Source organism: Ambystoma mexicanum, chromosome 1q (genome assembly GCF_040938575.1).
Source record: "Ambystoma mexicanum isolate Mex_15411 chromosome 1q, UKY_AmexF1_1, whole genome shotgun sequence".
In the NCBI taxonomy this organism is placed as follows: domain Eukaryota; kingdom Metazoa; phylum Chordata; class Amphibia; order Caudata; family Ambystomatidae; genus Ambystoma; species Ambystoma mexicanum.
The window spans coordinates 190,465,370-190,482,660 of record NC_090922.1 but is presented as its reverse complement, the minus strand read 5'-3'; the positions used below and the strand labels follow the sequence as shown (position 1 = coordinate 190,482,660).

The following is a 17,291-nucleotide window of genomic DNA, read 5'->3' as shown; positions in this document are numbered from 1 at the left end:
GAAAATAGAGGCCATACAAAGATTAAAAGATCCTAAAAATGTGAAAGGAGTAAAAAGTTTATTAGGGATGACAGGCTATAACAGAAAGTTCATTGAAAATTATGCAGAAATCACTCAACCATTGACTAAACTGCTTAAACTGAATACTCCCTGGAAATGGGAAAAAGGGCAGTCTGATGCAGTGGCTAAATTAAAGGAATGTCTTGTAAAGGCACCATGTTTAGCATACCCCATAAAGGATAGGGATTTCTTTATAGAAATAGGTTTTTCTGAACATTGTATGTCAGCAGTGTTATCACGAAAACACGATTTGAATCACAAAACCATTGCATATGCAAGTAAGGCATTTTCCCAAGTTGAAATGAAATTTAATGAATGTGAAAAGGCCCTATTAACCACTGTGTGGGCGCTACAACATTTCCGCCCCATGTTCAGGGAGAAAAGGTAATTATTGAAACAAATCATCAACCTTTGCAATTTTTAGAGAGTAAAAGAATTAGATCAGGTAATCTAGCGCAATCCAGAATCACTTCATGGACGCTGGCATTACAAGGTTTTCCCGTAGAAGTGAGATATGGACAAAATAAAAAGAACCCAATTGCTCAAGGGTTAGCTGACTTACATGACTGTGCAGCTGAACAAATACCAAATGAAATGGAAGTAGAAACTAGTTTACAGGAATTTGAACAATCACCACACAAAGCTTTTGATGAAAAAACATGCAAGGATTTGCCAACTGTATATGTGGATGGTTGTGCTTTTCACATTGAAAATGACAGTAATAAACAGTTAGTGGCAGGGATAGGAAATGTCTGGTTGAAATGTGAAGGTGTCCCCAGTATAGGGATGAGGATTGGAGATAGGAGCAGTCAGGTGGCGGAATTGGCAGCCATTTATAAAGCAATTGCTACTGCAGTTGATAAAAAGTTCAGTGAAATTGTCCTGGTGACTGATTCTGACTATGCACGGAATAGCTTTGTGGAGTATTTGCCTGGTTGGAAAGCAAGAGGCATGGTTACATATAACAAAAAGCCACTTAAGCATGGAAAAATGATACAAGCCATAGACAAATTGGTGTCAGAGAATGAGTTAACAATATACTGGAGAAAAATTTGTGGGCATTTAAAAACACCAGGAGAGGATAAGGAGGGAAATGATAAGGCAGACCACCTGGCTAAGATTGGGGCTGTGATGGGAGAATTGCTACCTATTGATTATTTAATGGGTGAAATACAAATTGATGCAGTCACACGTTCTAAAGCACCAAAGGAGGTAGATCAACCGGTGGTGCAGTGGAGTCATGACACGCCAGACCAAGATTTGATTGAGGCACAAAAGAATGATCAAATTTTGGGAATCTATTATAATCATCTGATAGATCCCGAACAAAATCCTTTAACAGAAAATGATTGTATGGGAAAAGAAGAGTTGAGGGTGTTATTAAAGAACAAAACACGAATTAGATTACAGGATGGACTCATGATTAGAGAGTCCATAACAGGACAAATACAGTGGGTAGTACCCCTTTCATTCAGAGGACTAATGCTACACCATGCACATGATGCCATAACCGCAGGCCATAGAGGTTCACAAAAAACATTAGAAATACTAAAAGATTATGCTTACTGGCCACATATGTCCCAAGATGTGGAATTATATACTAGAGGATGTCTAGTATGCGCCCAATTTAAACCTGCTTCACCAATGCATAGAGCACCATTGATGAAAAGAGGCCTAGCTCCCCCATGGTCAGATTTGCAAATAGACTATGTAGGTCCTTTAAAAAGGTCGAGCAGGGGACACCGTTATATTTTGAGTGTGGTATGTTTGATGGCGAAGTGGATTGAATGCATTCCTGCACCGGATTGTAGTGCGCAAACAGCAGCCACATTGCTGGTGAACCATGTGTTCTCAAGGTTTGGGTTGCCACAAAGAATTGAGTCAGACAGAGGAAGTCATTTCACAAGTACTCTAATGAGTAAGGTATGGCAAATACTAGGTGTGAAAAGGAAACTACATATCGCATATCGGGCGGCGTCTTCAGGTACAGTTGAAAGAAGCAATAGGTCTGTTGTGGATATTTTAAAGAAATTTGTGGCAGAAGCAGGTTCCAGCTGGGATTTACGTTTACCATTGGTTTTGATGGCAATCAGGTCGACTCCTGCCAAAGCAACAGGTGTTAGCCCCATGAGGTCTTAACAGGTAGGAAAATGGTGTTACCACAACACCTACTATACAGAACACATGAGCAAACCCTTGTGAGTGCATCCACAGTTCATGAATATATTGATGAACTGCGGAGGCATTTGCAACATGCATTTGCTTTTGTGCAGAGAAATCTGGAAAGAGCTGCTGACAGTGCAAAATCGTATTATGATAAAAAGACATCAGTAAAGGAATACAGTGTAGGGGATCAGGTGTACAAGTTTCATTTTGGAAAAAGTAAACAGAAAAATTCTAAATTTCTAGCAGCCTGGCAGGGGCCATTTCGAATTATAGATAAGGTCTCTCCTGTAGTGTATAAAATTTTGAAAAATGAAGGTGAAACAGCAATAGAGCAGTTTGTCCATGTAAATCAAATCAAACCATGCCATCCCAGACATGAGATCAGGCAGCTTGAGCATGTAGAAACAGATAAAGTCCCTTGAACACAAAAAGAGAAAATAAATGGGTACAATCAGGAGGCAGTGACAAAGGAGTTAAAAAGTTGATTGTTATGATGGCACATAAACACTGTAGCATATGTAAAAATATATTATATAAAATAAATAAATAAATAAATAAATAAATAAATAAATGCACATATAACGGAAGCTCATGGTTGGTGTGCAGAGAGAAAATGTATTAAATATTGAATGCTGTTTATGTGTGCTTGTTTTCTTTTAACTTGTGTTTAATTTCAGAAAAAAAAAACGAAATATTTTTACCAAGCATGTTTTATTTTTGGCAAAAGGGTGAAGTTAGTATTTTTGGTCGGAGGTTCCGGGATCAGAGGCCACGGGAGACGATGGAGTCCTGGAGTCCCCTGGATGAAGACCAAAAGATGCCTGCCTCCAGGTGGAGGTGAAGACAAGATAACCAGAATGCTAAAAAAGATGACTCCTATGGATCTAAGATTGCCAAGATGAAAGTGTACTCGAATGAACCAAATAACATCGCTGGTCGGGACATATCAGAGGCAGACAAGAGTGCTGACATATGGAGTTCCACGTATTTATTATTTTAATTATTTATTTTAATTTGTTATATTAATTATTTGTTTTGGTTAGTTGTTTTATTTCATTGTTTTAATTGACTTGAAAAATCTAAACTTAGAGTAATGCCACTTCCACTGAGAAGGCAAATGTAGAACATTTTGTAAACTAATGAACTCAGATGAATTCTGTATTGATTGCAACTTTTTCATTGATGAACATGAATATTCATTTTATTGGATTGATATATTGTGAAAAGAAGAAAAAGAACAAATTGTTTTTAGGAATTGGCTTGGATCGTAGCCAGATTCTAAAAAACAAAAGGAGGGTATGTAAGGATATTTGGCGTGTTACAGCACAGAGTACAGCACTACTGCACAGGTAGCAATTTTTTTTTTGCAGCACCACCACAAGGGTGCGGTGCATTGCTATATGTGTTACCAGATTAACAAGGAAAGACAGGCTATTCAGTCAAAAACGATTTTAACATATAAGATGCAAATCTATTTACAGTTAAAAGCACACGTGCACATTCAAAAATGCACACTATTTTTCACCTGAAATGCCTATGGTGCGAGAGACACATTTGAAAATAATAACTAACATTACTTATAACTAACCTGACTAATGAAACTAAAGTTAACATAATCCACTAATAAAAATGTGTCTCCACTGCAGAATTAGGCCTATTCTGAAAGTGAACTTTTAAACGCACATCCATTTTTTTTTTCTTTTCTCTGCTGCCCTGTCCACATAATTACAGGAAGCAAAAGAGCTCGAAAGAACAGGAAATCAGTTGGTTACAAAGTATTAGTATAAAAATGAGCCATTGTGTAGAGAAGGAGGAGATGGCATGATTGATTCTGATTGGAGCAGCGTCATAGCAAGTATCATGCTAGAGGGAGTGATCAGAGTTTTGCTGGGGGGAGTTTGAGGAGAGAGAAGGGCAGTCAAGATTTGGCAGAGCTGGGAGAAGGACCTTTTCCTGGCTGAGACATTCCTATCTGCAAAAGCTGAGAATTCCAGATAATAACCCCGGTTTGAGAACGGCAGGCGCAGGGACGTCATTTCACCAAAATGCCAGGGGTAGCGGAAGTGTCATCACACGACCCTTGACCCCCTGATGACATCACAGGAAGTGATGTCATTTGCCCCCACCCCCAAGCGATATCGCGGGAAGCGATGCAACACAACCTTTCACCCGTTGACAAAACAGGAAGTGGCATCACATAGCATTGTACACTACGAAAAATATTGTTACGATATCACAATAATGTGATGTACATTTCATACCTGAATGGATCGCCATATGTATCGTTAAGAACAGTGTGTATAGGCCCATATTACAAAATTACTGTGATTGCAAGCAGACGTCCATGACCAAATGATAACGATGTGTTATTATATAGCACTTAAGCTTAAGCGCTTTACATATAAGAAATATACACCCAATATCACCCAACCTGTGTTGGTACCCATTTATCGACCTCAGAAGGATGAAAGGATGACTTGACGCATTTGAGAACAGACTAAATCACTGACTCACCCCCTGAAGTGTGCGTGAAATAAACCTTTAATGAGTCTAGCAATTATTGTATAGAATTCCAGAAAGACACATTTTTTGTCATTCCTAGTCTTTCTTATTTGGGTTCAGTGCTGAAAGTGTTAGACATGTGGCCCTCATGTTCTTATTTTTCTTCTTTTTTAAGGGACCTGAACAAGAAAGCTAGCCACTCCAGAATTAATGAGCCACATGGTGCTGGCCACAGCCCAGGAGCTTGCATTGCAAAAAACAAAAAAAAAAACAAAAAAAAAAAGACTTTTTTTTTTTTTTTTTAGAGGTCGCAAGGGAGACCCCAGAGGTCGCAAGGGAGACCTCAGAGGTCGCACTTGCGACCTCTGGCGACCCCCAAATGACGTCCCTGGGCAGGCGTTCGTTTTCACTGGGGTTAATCTTCAAGGGAGCCACATTCAGAAAGAGAACAGCTGAAGAAAACTCTGAACAGATAAGGTAATTACATAAGTGTGGGAGCTGTATGTGTATGAGAATGTTCAGTCAGAGTAGGAAAGGAGATTCCGGTGCCTTAATCACACGTTAATGTTGCAAATTGTGTTCTGTTCTCCGCCATTTTTTTTTTTCAGTGTATTACAGACAATGCTGTTAATGTGCTGTTTTATTTATTTCTGTAAAGAGTGAGATCGTGTTTAAATGCAACTTTTATAATACAGAAAAATATTTGAAAGCAGACGGGTGGTGTGTCTTCTATTTACCAATACAGTGCTGATGATGAGGGGAGATTTTTAAACAATGCAATTGTCATTTTAAGACAGATGTGTGCATGATCATATTCAGTATGGACAGTTGAGAGTGATTGTTTGTAGCATAGCTCGTTGGAGGTATATGAGCCAACGGGAAGAGGGACTCTCTGAACATAGTTCCCTACCGTATATAAGGTAGTGGAAATTACCACAAAATTACCACATATAGCTCTCTGTCGTAAATAAGTCAGTGAGATCGCCCATGGTGGCACACTAACACTAACACTGAAAATGTGGTATTCCTAAAATGTAGGTCTGAGGTCTCTCTAGTGATTACACGAGAAATCTAAGCAAAGATAAGGGATTCTGGACATTGGGGCCACAAATAAAACAAGGGAATTATGCTCACCAAAATACCACCAACCACGCATACCAACCACGCATACCAATTATGCATGTCTGGGTGCTGAAATAATGCATGTCCACTGTATTATTGTTGCACATGGCCAAATCTGAATACAAGGAGTGATTATTGCTAAGTTATTTTTCGGCGGTAATAAAATACCGTCAGGCCCCAAATCTCCACAAAATACCCTACAGGTGTGCACAGAATGGGGAAGTATTTTCCAGAAGGCAATGGGAGACTCTAGCCTTCTGAGAAGGTTGTTATTACAGAACCTAAATCTGAATGCTTGCAAAAAGGGACCGCAGGAGTGGACTGCCGCCTGAAACAGTAACCAGCACATTGATAACAGAGGTGGGGCAATGACAAAGCAAGCAGCCAAGCTTTGGAAAAGCCAGCAGCCAAGCTACGGACACATTCATTATACAAGCAAGGACCAGAACAGTTAAACAAGCCTTCACATAAAAATGTGGGGAAGAACAGAAAGTCAAAGTAAGCAATGTTCAAGAAAGAGAACAAGAGGTAAGAGCATAAGCACGAAGACCGGAATCGGAGCACATGGGTGCTGTGGACTAGAACTGCAGACTGGAAACTATGGACCAGAATCAATGAACAGTGGACTGAATGATGGACTAGGATCAAGGAAACTCTGGACAGAAACTCTGGACTACAATAACAAGGACTGTTCAGCAGATTGTTAACTAGCAGTGTCTGCACAGACTGAAATAACAAAGACTGAACTGCAGACAGATAACAAAGGAATTCAGGATTGGAATCAATAAAGGTACTGGCAGATAACAAAGACTATGGGCACAGAGCAGGGAACTGCAGGCAGAGAACAAGAGTACTGGAGGTCGTGAGCAAGAGCTGCGTGCGGAGAACAGAGGAATACAGGCAGGGGAGCAGGGGAACTGCAGACAGAGCACATAGTTGCCGTGCAGAGGGTATAGTTCTGCAGGCCGAGAGAAGAAGGGTTGCGGACAGAAAGCATAGGGTTGCAACAGGAGAAAGGTCTGGAAACATAAGAGGACCCGGGGGAAACCATGGTTAATAGCAAGAGGGGCAGAGAGTGAACTCAGTTAAAGAAGCCTGTGCTCCTACAGGCAGCTGATTAATACTGATGCACCAAGTGCATAAACAGCTTGTTAGCAACACTGGCCGTAGCACAAGTTAAGGTAATCTGCCTCCTCTCTCTCTGGACCATGGAAAAAGAAAGCAGTGCTGACCTGTATGCTTCTGCGGATTGTAGTCCTTAGACTGCTGCATAGAAATAATCAGGTAACAAGAACTGCCAAAAGATGCTCCATTGGATATGTAGTTTGTGAAATGAAATAGGGAGGTACCACCCTCTTGCAAAGGGATTGTAAAGTCCTGGAGCACATTATGATGATGAATTTTGAGTCCCAGTTAATCCACAATGGGTGCTCCCTGGTATTTGAGTGGCATGAGAATGAGAGGAATAGAATTGGTACTTCTATCCAGGGGCACACTGGCCTATAGGGAACTCTGGAGGCCTCTTATGTAGGGTATTTCCACTTTTTTCCATTGGAAAAGTGTGGGGCTTGCTAAAAATGTGTAATAGGGGGTGACTTTGAACATTATTTCCAGGGCCTCTTTTGGTTCGCAGTCCACCCTTGCTTCTATCCATCTGGGATGACATAAAAATGAACACTGACAGTAACACATTTTCAGCCCTCATTCTACTAGGCATATCGGCATCCTTTGACATAATCAGAAGCACACCCTTTATGAAGAGGGTACAAGTACCCAGCACCGACAACACCTCACTAAAATAGATACAATCCTTCCTCAAAGATAGAACCAAAACAACCCATCCACCTCCTTTCCCCTGATAAATGCGAACCATCAAATGCACCGCCCCACATCACAAGGATAAAGGATAAAGTCTCGCACCACTTCTTTTCAGCGTATGCACCCTCCACCCCCCAAACTAAGGAGTCACTCAATTTTCAAGCTGTCAACGGATTTTAACTAAAAACACTCCCTCACTAGCTGCGTTAGCGATATAAGTCTGAATGATCAATAACAACCTGAAACTTAATCCAAACAAAACTGAAATCATGATCACACTGCACAACAATGCACCACATGCACTGCTGCCCTGCCCTGTAGAAATGGTAATGAGCCCGGGAAGCTCAACAGTGATAAAGCAAATCTTGGAGTTTTTATGGGCAGTGGGCTTGCCCTCCAACCACAAGACAACGCCACAGTACGGAAATGCTTCTATCACCTATTCTCCATCACATGTACCATTTCACCTTCTTCCGTGTCGGAAGACATATCATAGCAGCCAATTTCTTTGAGTTGACCTGTAAGTCTACCTTCCCCATGAATGCTGTATATTTGTTAATCAAACATTGCTGGCTCTTGGGGTACGAGCAATGAGTACGGAGTCATCCGCATATACTAATACCGGGATTGGCATGCCCCCTATTTTAGGTACACCCACATGACAATCCACCAATACCTTATGAAGCATGTTGATATACGAGGGAAATAGTAATGGGGCTAGCATGTAACAATGTCTAACCCTGGCCTGTGTGGGGAACAATGGTGTACAGTGTTCTTCCAACCCTGACCTTACTCATGCCTCGTTATTATCATGTAATGAGGTGAGAATACCCAGAATACCACATGGGTATAAGGCCTAAGCATCTGCCAAAGCTTACCCCTTATCACTTTATGAAAAGCAGTGCTTAGGTCCATAAAAGCTAAATATACTGGCTCCTTTTTATATATATATACATAATGCTCAATTATCATATACAAAGTCAACCCAAAGTGCAGCTTAAGTAAGAGCATCTTTACATGTTTTACAGTAACTGAAAAAACCGGGAGAAATGGTATTAATGCATGCTTTTTCAATTCCTCCCATTATGAATTAGGCCATGAGGGGGTAAAACCACCAGCATATTCATGGTGGTATAACCTCCTAAGAATTGTTGATATTACCACCAAAGGCAGTACCTCCATTCACTAATAAAGTCCAGAATGGGGACTAAGAAAAACTGAAATCTATTCGGAGACAACACAGTTAACACGAGTGGTAGCTGAAATGCTGATGTGCGGTATTAGCACAACTAGTACCTTCAAACTCATATCGAAGCCTTTATCCAAGCAGTTTGAAGATTGGCCATGTCCATTCAGGCAGACATCTCAAATTGTCTTGTGTCACTCCTGTGTAGCTCATGCAATTTGCACTCTGGGTCTTGCACCAGGAAACCTAAACCACAAGTATAAGAATGCAAGAATTAAAGCTAGCACTGAAGGGCCTACAGACACATGACACAGAGCAACTCGAGAGCTCTGTCCAGGAGAGGCCTTTTGATCAAAGGCTTCGTTGGAGGACCTCATGAAACCTTTAGATTTGCTGTCTACGTTTGCATGTTTATAATTGAAAAGAAGTTGTATTGATTTTAATGCACCACATTATTTTTGCTTTATACTGTATACACTGATCAGGAGCACACACCAAATAGAGATATGCACTGATGATATTCAAAGCAAGGCGTGGTATAGACACTTATATGGAACATAAACAGCTATTAGCACCTGGGGCAGCAACCAATCAGGTTGCTCAGAACGCGGGCTAAAACGACCGCTATAAGCCTGCGTTCCGAAACCTGATGGCTACTTCCCCTACCCCGCCATCTTCACTCCACTCTCCCTTCCCTTCTTCTTTTAACCCCCCGACCCACCCATCTGATTTCCATGGTGATGGCACCTGCCGCTGCTGCTTCTGCCTCCTCCTGCTGTCCGTGCTGGCTGCCATGGGAGTGTAAGAAGGGATCTGTCTGGAGCCCCATCTTCCAGCTCTGTGGTGGCCATCTTACTAAAGTATATTGTTTGAATGAACAGGATGCCACAAGGCATCCTGTTCATTCAAACAAAATACAATGCTCTCAGCACCCCGGGTTACCGGATTGGCAACTAATAGCGTTCATACCCTCTTTGGCGTGCCGGATCGGGTGCTATCAGCCCAGAGACCCTCGTTAAAAGCACTTGCTACGCTCAGCCTTCAACTCGCAGATAACAGGGTATGAATGCTTAAGTAGAAACCTATAGGAAGTTGAGGGATGTGTACACCGAGCACATTTAACAGACAGTTGCAGGGCTTAACTTATGGCCCCTTCAAACTTTGCTGGCTCTAGTTGGGGATGGCGGAGAAAATAAAGCACTGTTCAGGGTGTGAGAAACAAGGGTCATTAGTGGAAAAGTAAGAAGGGTCAATACTACGATTAGGGGGGGGGTGCCCACAAACCCTCTTTTTTAAAGCAAGCATTGGAGGCGCAGGCCAGGAGGGTCGCGGCTGTGCCAGAATGTTCAGCAAATCGTTACGTAGAGCAGCCTAGGAAGTTTCCGAACATCAGGGACTATTCTCTGGAATACTTTCTGTGGACACTGTCTGTGCACAGCCAGATACTGATGGTTTTCTTTGCACCTACTAGGAACACACATCGAAATATATTTCACCTTTGGAACCAAATCTAGCTTACCACTACCATCAATGATCGAACTGGCAGGAGTGGTCACCTTAAACTAAGATTTTGCTACATTTCTGTATAACCTCCTTCCTCGCTCTCCCCTTCTGAGCCTAGGAGGCTATCAGCTTCCCCCTTTCTAAGGCACTGAGCAGACCCACTCGAACCTGGGTGCCGCTCCTTTGCTGAGTCTCAGTTGCCCCTGTCTTCGATTGTGCGCTACCCCTTTTGAACCTATGAACTGACCCTGACTGAGCACCTGAGCTGCCGCCTTCTGAGCATATGAGCCTACCGAGCCTCCCCAGCATCCGTTTATGCCTGCTGGCCACCCCCGTTTAAGGCTCTGAGTTGCCCAAATTGAACCTCTGGGCGTCTCCTAACTTCACTTCAGAGATGTATCTCTTTGAACCTATGAAATGTCCCTGTCCGAGCCCATGAGCTGTCCCCTTCTGAGCCCCTGAGCTACCCCATTTGGAGCCTATGAGCCTACTGAGCACGTCCATCATCCTCCTGTGCCTAACAGATGCCCCTTTTAAGATTCTCAGTTGCCCCACACTGACCTGTGGGCTTACCCTACACCCGTGAGCTGTTACTCATTGAGCCTATGAACTTCCCCTTCCCGAGCTTATCAACTTCCCCTTCCGGAGCCTATGAACTTCCCCTTTCCGAGCCGATGAACTGCCCCTTCCCGAGCCTATCAACTTACCCTTCCCGAGCCTATCAACTTCCCCTTCTGGAGCCTATGAACTTCCCCTTCTGGAGCCTATGAACTTCCCCTTTCCGAGCCTATGAACTTCCCCTTTATGAACCTGTGAACGCTCCTGTTGCAGTATTTATAGAGCTTACACATCCCCATTCCTTACGCCATTACTGAAAGTAATGCACCCAAAAAAAGAGTGTCTTCTCCCATGTATTGTGTTGCATTCTATGGAAACCCAGTTGAATTTTTGTGTGATTGCCATACCATTTCCCTTGGTGTGTGTGCTCTATTTATTATGTGAAATGCCCGAGTGGCTGAAAGCAACAAAGCTTCAGTTCTGTCCATTCCGACATGTTTAGGGCTCCACCCTTTGGAATGTCCTGCCCTCTGAAAACAACTGCGAAGTAAGATTGACAAATTCTGCAAGGGTGTCTTTTTTTATAAGAAGCGTGGTGACACTATGGAAAGCACCAGAAGCCACCCCTCCCTGGAGACAATGGCCTTGGGCTGCAAAGGTTTGCGGCTTACTGTCACTTCTTGTATTATTTATTGGAAATTCTCAATGTGGTTAACAACAACTGAACAGGTTATCATGCCTTGTTCTTCCGAGAGAGGAGCGCCTGCTACCTTTGTTGAATTCTTTGAAGGAACTTGGGGTTGGTCGCCCTAGGTTACCTCTGAGCAACCAGACGTGGACTCCCTGCTCACTGTGCTTAGAGAGGCTCAGCTTCACCTCACTGATGATGCCCAACAAGGCTGAAACTGTTATAGATAGCGTCACTTGGGCACTGCATACCTGTTCGTCCAGTTGATGACTTTGTAGATGATGCCAGAATGCCAGGAGTCCTGTGGAGATGTGAAGAATGACGCGGGGAACCAGCCCAGCTCCCGCCCAAATAGGAACTGGGTTGGAGGTGAACCAGCTCCCAACGCCACGGGTGCGCTCTCCCCTGATTAGCGTGGCGTCAGGACAGTGCAAGCACTGACAGGGGGAGCCTTGTTGTTTAAAGTTAAAAGTTCTCTGGCGACAACTGGATCTGGATGATGGTAAGCGGAAATCCGGTGGTAAGTTCCAGGGATAGATGCTGACAGCAAAAGGTTGAGCAGGGAAGAGGGCAAGGGACACAGGGAGTACCAAAGACCCTAGACCTGATCAAGAGGAATCCAGGGAAACCACGCCAGGACAGAAAAGCAGGGAAAGCCCTAGAACAGGGAGGCAAGGGGGAACCCCCTACCCAGGACAAGGGGCTGGCAGGACAGAACCACGGACAGGAGGAAGGAACAGGAACCAAGCTGGGACTGACAGGCGGCAGGGAACAAATGGCGGAATAACAGGAGCGAGAAACGACGATCCGATTCAAACCACGTTGAGACGCGATTTGAACGAACCGCCAAGCTCCTTAAATATGGCCACCAACACCTGGGAGGCTTGGAACGCAAGCCGTGCTGTTCCCCAGGTGTTGGTAGGCCCAAAGTGAGGCTTGGACAGCAGATCTGTTCAAGCCGAGTGCCCTGAATACCGCACAGGCGCGGAAAGCGGGAAGCGGTCGCCCGCGCCCGTGCGAAACGGCATGCCCCGGGAACCCGGAAGCACCCGGAACCCGGAAGTGCCCGGAACCCGGAACAGCCGACCGCACATGCACGAGACTACGCGTCCCAAAGGCCTGGAAGCAACCGGAGCCCAAGACCGCCCTGCACCCCCCAGGCGAAAGCGTGGGTACACCCTCCAGGACGTGGCACACCGCATCAGGTAAGTGGACTGCAAAGAGCCCGGGGCGGACGGCGTGACAGAAACACGTGTATGGGGTTGCTGTTGGTACTCTTGTTCAGAGAGGAATTGCCATAGCATTTCGGTGCTGGACTGCTTATGTGGGCAGGACAAAGACTGATATGCAAATGGATATTTCCCATCTGTGAAAGGTACAGTGAGGAAAAAGCAGATGGCTGCGAACTCTCAATGTGGTTAACAACCACTGAACAGGTTATCATGCCTTGTTCTTCCGAGAGAGGGGTGCCTGCTACCTTTGTTGAATTTATTGGAAATTATACATAAAAGCGGCCAGCGACTATCTTCTAACAGATTTCCCACAAGAATATAAGCAAAACGAAACTGCAGACAATGTTCACCGACAGAAACGTTCTCTTATTACGCAACTTGTAAATCCAATCCTGTAGTCAACACTCAACATAGGACAACCAAAGAGAAATGGGGACCAGGTAGACCAGCACACAACCATCTGGTTCATAACTAAATTTCCCTAAAGGGGGTGGCACCTGGTCCAGGACAGTACACACTAAAAGGAGACAAAGATAGGGATAGCACGGCTCAACGCAGGTGTGTAGCACACCAAGCACTGAAGGGGCAATAGACATGGAACTCATTAAAAAGGCCCCCCTTGAGGTCCTACTCATCAGGTTTACCACAGCTGTCATACATACTCTTTTAGTATCTGGCCATAAGTGGCATGCATAACCCCCATGCGTCAAGGTATGGCTTATGGGAAAACTTTGACACTTTCAGGGCCTCCTTTTTGGGGCACTGCTACTTTTAAATGGTCAGAAGCCTCGTGTCCCATAAGAAGCTGCTGGTTCCTTGGTACCTTGTTGCATCCTTCCATCTTCAGGGGTATATTAAGGAGGTGCTTTATGCCAGCAGGCTGCAACCTCCACCGTGTAGCTACAGGGCCAATCGGGACTGTCTAGAAAGTCCACAATCTTCCATTCTGTATCTCCTTGCCTAAATGCTCTGATGTTTCCTCAAGGTGTGATACAATGCTGTAGACATTCGCCTAAATGCTCTGATGTTTCCTCAAGGTGTGATACAATGCAGTATAAATTCGCCTAAATGCTCTGATGTTTCCTCAAGGTGTGATACAAAGCTGTAGACATTCGCCTAAATGCTCTGATATTTTCTCAAGGTGTGATGCAATGCAGTATAAATTCGCCTAAATGCTCTGATGTTTCCGCAAGGTGTGATACAAAGCTGTAGACATTCGCCTAAATGCTCTGATATTTTCTCAAGGTGTGATACAATGCAGTATAAATTCGCCTAAATGCTCTGATGTTTCCTCAAGGTGTGATACAATGCTGTAGAAATTCGGATATATGAACTCATATGTTACTTGCGTTTTAGTGGCAGCATACAGCACGAGGCCGTTTGATATGAATGCGCCCAGAGAACTTGGGCCATAGCATCCAAGCATGTAATTGTATTCCTAGATGCAGTGCAGGAAGCATCCCTAGTCCTGAAATGATGCAGCTCTGATTCTAGTAATTATTTGACTTTAATTTATTTGTCATTCTTAGAGGCGTACAGAGGGTTGGGCCTGAGCAGGCAAGGCCCACCCAAAATCTGTAAATGCCCACTCAGCAGCGTGGGTGGGCATTTACAGATGTTAATGTCACTGAGGTTGGCCCAACTACATTAGCTTCAGGCCCCGCTTGTTAGACAATCCTGCCTACACCTCTCTAGACTGCCATGAAGCCCATTTCTAAGCGTTCCTGATTTTGGTAACTGTTTGCACAGGGTCTCAAAATGTGGTAAACGTGGGGTTCCAGTATTAGAATCAATGCACTTAGCCATTTGATGCCAGCATCTGGTGAATAAAGGCAATTTCTGTCAAACCGTGTGAGTACTTGCACAATGATGGCAATGCTGAACAAATGGTGGGAGTACCTTGGTTTATGACGGCAACAGCTGGCAAATGGTGAACATGTGTATATAGCTATGCCTGGCAAGTAATGGGAGTACATGGGTGCATGATAGCAATACAGTAATAATTGTCAAGCTGAGGAAAATAGTCATCGCAGGAGGAGCGTATTCTTATTCCAGCTTATAGAAAGTGTACCAAAGATGATCCTACTAATTACTGCCTCATTGGGCTTCTTGACACAATGGGGAAATAGTTGTCAAAATATTGTCATCACAACAGAATGAGTGGTTAGCTCTGCAGACTGGCTTCCGAAAAGTAATATCAAATGATGGCTTGTTATTCAACTTTGAAATTTCTTGCAAGAATAGCATTAAAGGTATTCGCCAATGCTTTTATTTGTGGTATTTCTGAACTACTTGAGCGAATTTGATTGTGTGGGGAAGGCCAAGGGCAACATTGAACCCCTGGGGTTATAGATTCCAGCCTATGAAATATCTTCATACAATTGTATGCTAACACAACAGTTCAGAGTAGGCAAGATCATCAGCGGGTCTGTCAAGAAAAGGTTGGACCACGGAAGGATTGAAGCAAGGATGTATTCTTGCTCCTTACCCCCGCAAACTGTGTAATGCATACCTGACTACCAGTGAAAAGTAAGACCTTTTCTTCGGAAATTTGGTTCTGAATACATTGTGGTTGCTGTATGCAGATGACTACCAAAATCAGTTTGCATCGACAAATAGATGCCAGAAGTCATAACTCTGTAGCCACTGAGCTTAAAAAGAATCTAGAAAAGGATATAATTATATGTTTTTTATCACAAAAGGTAGCTCATAACAAACGCTGGTTATTGGTCTCTTCGGCTGATCTTTGATGAGAAATTAAAATGGACGAGGCATCAAGAATTTGTTAACGCAAGAGCCCATCAAGAAATGGCTGCTTTGAGAGCTTTTGATTTTAGGCACGGAGGTCTTACTCTTTTAACATTCATCATTGCCTGTAAACTCAAAATGTGGCTAACATTTTTATATGACACAGAGTTGTGGGCAAAAGGGGATCTAGCATTGATGGATAGGCTGGCAGGTGGTATATGGAAAACCTTGTTAGGACTCCCCAGGGGAACTGCGATGCAATCTATTAGAGCAGAAATGGGCTTGCCCTCTGCGGCCACCTCAGATCAAATTACACTAGTCACCTATTGCTTAAAGATTCAAGGAGTTAGCGATGCAGCCAACACATTGCTCTTGAAGATGCTGTCTTTCCTCTTAAAAGGGGAAAGGGTATCTGGCTGGTGTGCACAGATATTCATTCTTTCATTTCTTTGTCATTTGCATAGCGCCTTACACCATAATTATGATCCCAAAGTGCGTTTTGGTGGAACGCCCTTGGAGGGACTCGAGTCCAAATTTGGGAGAATTGGGAGGTGCTATTATGCGTGTGTGCATTTTGACCATTACAGTTATGTGAGGGTGGCCAAGACCCTGCTAGTCACCTACGTCTGAATGGCGTGTGGATGGGCGCAGTGGAGGTAAGCTATGAACTAACCAGGGTGGATTGTGTTTAAGGAGAAAGCGAATTATATGGGAAGCTACAATTCAAATTTTCATCATTAAAGGCAGCTTCATTCTAATGGCAGAGGTGTGCAATAGTGTTTGTGTTATATATGAGTGCAGGATGTTTGGAATGAACCAGTGCCTTCCACTAAGTTATGAAGGTGCGGAGTGCGAGCAGAAAAAAATGGGATAGCTGTACAAACAACGTTTACATCCTGGGTTCCATCAAAGAGAAGTGCTACGTTGAACCTAAATTCAGAAGGAATGCCAGGCCAAAAATGCGTAGAAAGACGTACTATGAACAAGATCAGGAAAACGCCTAGATTTAAAAGGGAAGCAGGGCCTAAAATGCGCAGACAGACATTGCGTGATTGATTTTAGAAACATCTTATGCAAACTATTGCTACCTTACACAATTAGGCCAAATGCAGAATAAGGCTACCTTATCCAACTAGGCTAAATGCAGAATATTGCTACCTTACACAATTTGCCTAAAGGCAGAATATGGCTACCTACACAACTAGGCTAAATGCAGAATATGGCTACCTTAGCCAACTAGACTAAATGCAGAAAATGGCTACCTTACACAATTAGGCTAAAGGCAGAATGTGGCTACCAACACAACTAGGCTAAATGCAGAATATGGCTACCTTAGCCAACTAGACTAAATGCAAAAAGTGGCTACCTTACACAATTAGGCTAAAGGCAGAATGTGGCTACCTACACAACTAGGCTAAATGCAGCATATGGCTACCTTGCCCAACAAGGCTAAATGCAGAATATGGCTACCTTACACAAAGTGTAAGCATTCTCTTATCGATTGATGTGGAATTTAATGGGGATATCCATTTTGTATTGCAGAAAAATGGTTACAAATGTAAAAATGCCGGTCCAGGGCAGTATGCAGAATGCTCGATACCGTATTTGAAGTAATTTCCCCAAGAATCGCTTAAGATAATGCTAGTGGAGTTAACTCTGAAACCGTATTCGATTTTAGTCCACTGTCGGACACACATGCAGGTTTTCG

At 43.5% G+C, this 17,291-nt stretch overlaps 1 protein-coding gene across 2 annotated transcripts in view; it reads right to left on the bottom strand.

The window, feature by feature from the left end:
- KCNJ14 (potassium inwardly rectifying channel subfamily J member 14) overlaps positions 1–17,291 on the bottom strand; it is a 397,058-nt gene that overhangs the window by 98,176 nt on the left and 281,591 nt on the right. The window contains exon 1 of one of the 2 annotated variants that reach the window (XM_069637130.1): positions 8,965–9,095. The exons of the other annotated variant lie outside the window; for it this stretch is intronic. The gene's annotated coding sequence lies outside the window, so the exon portion shown is untranslated. Of the gene's footprint in view, positions 1–8,964; positions 9,096–17,291 lie in introns of those variants that run through there. 2 annotated transcript variants of the gene reach the window in all.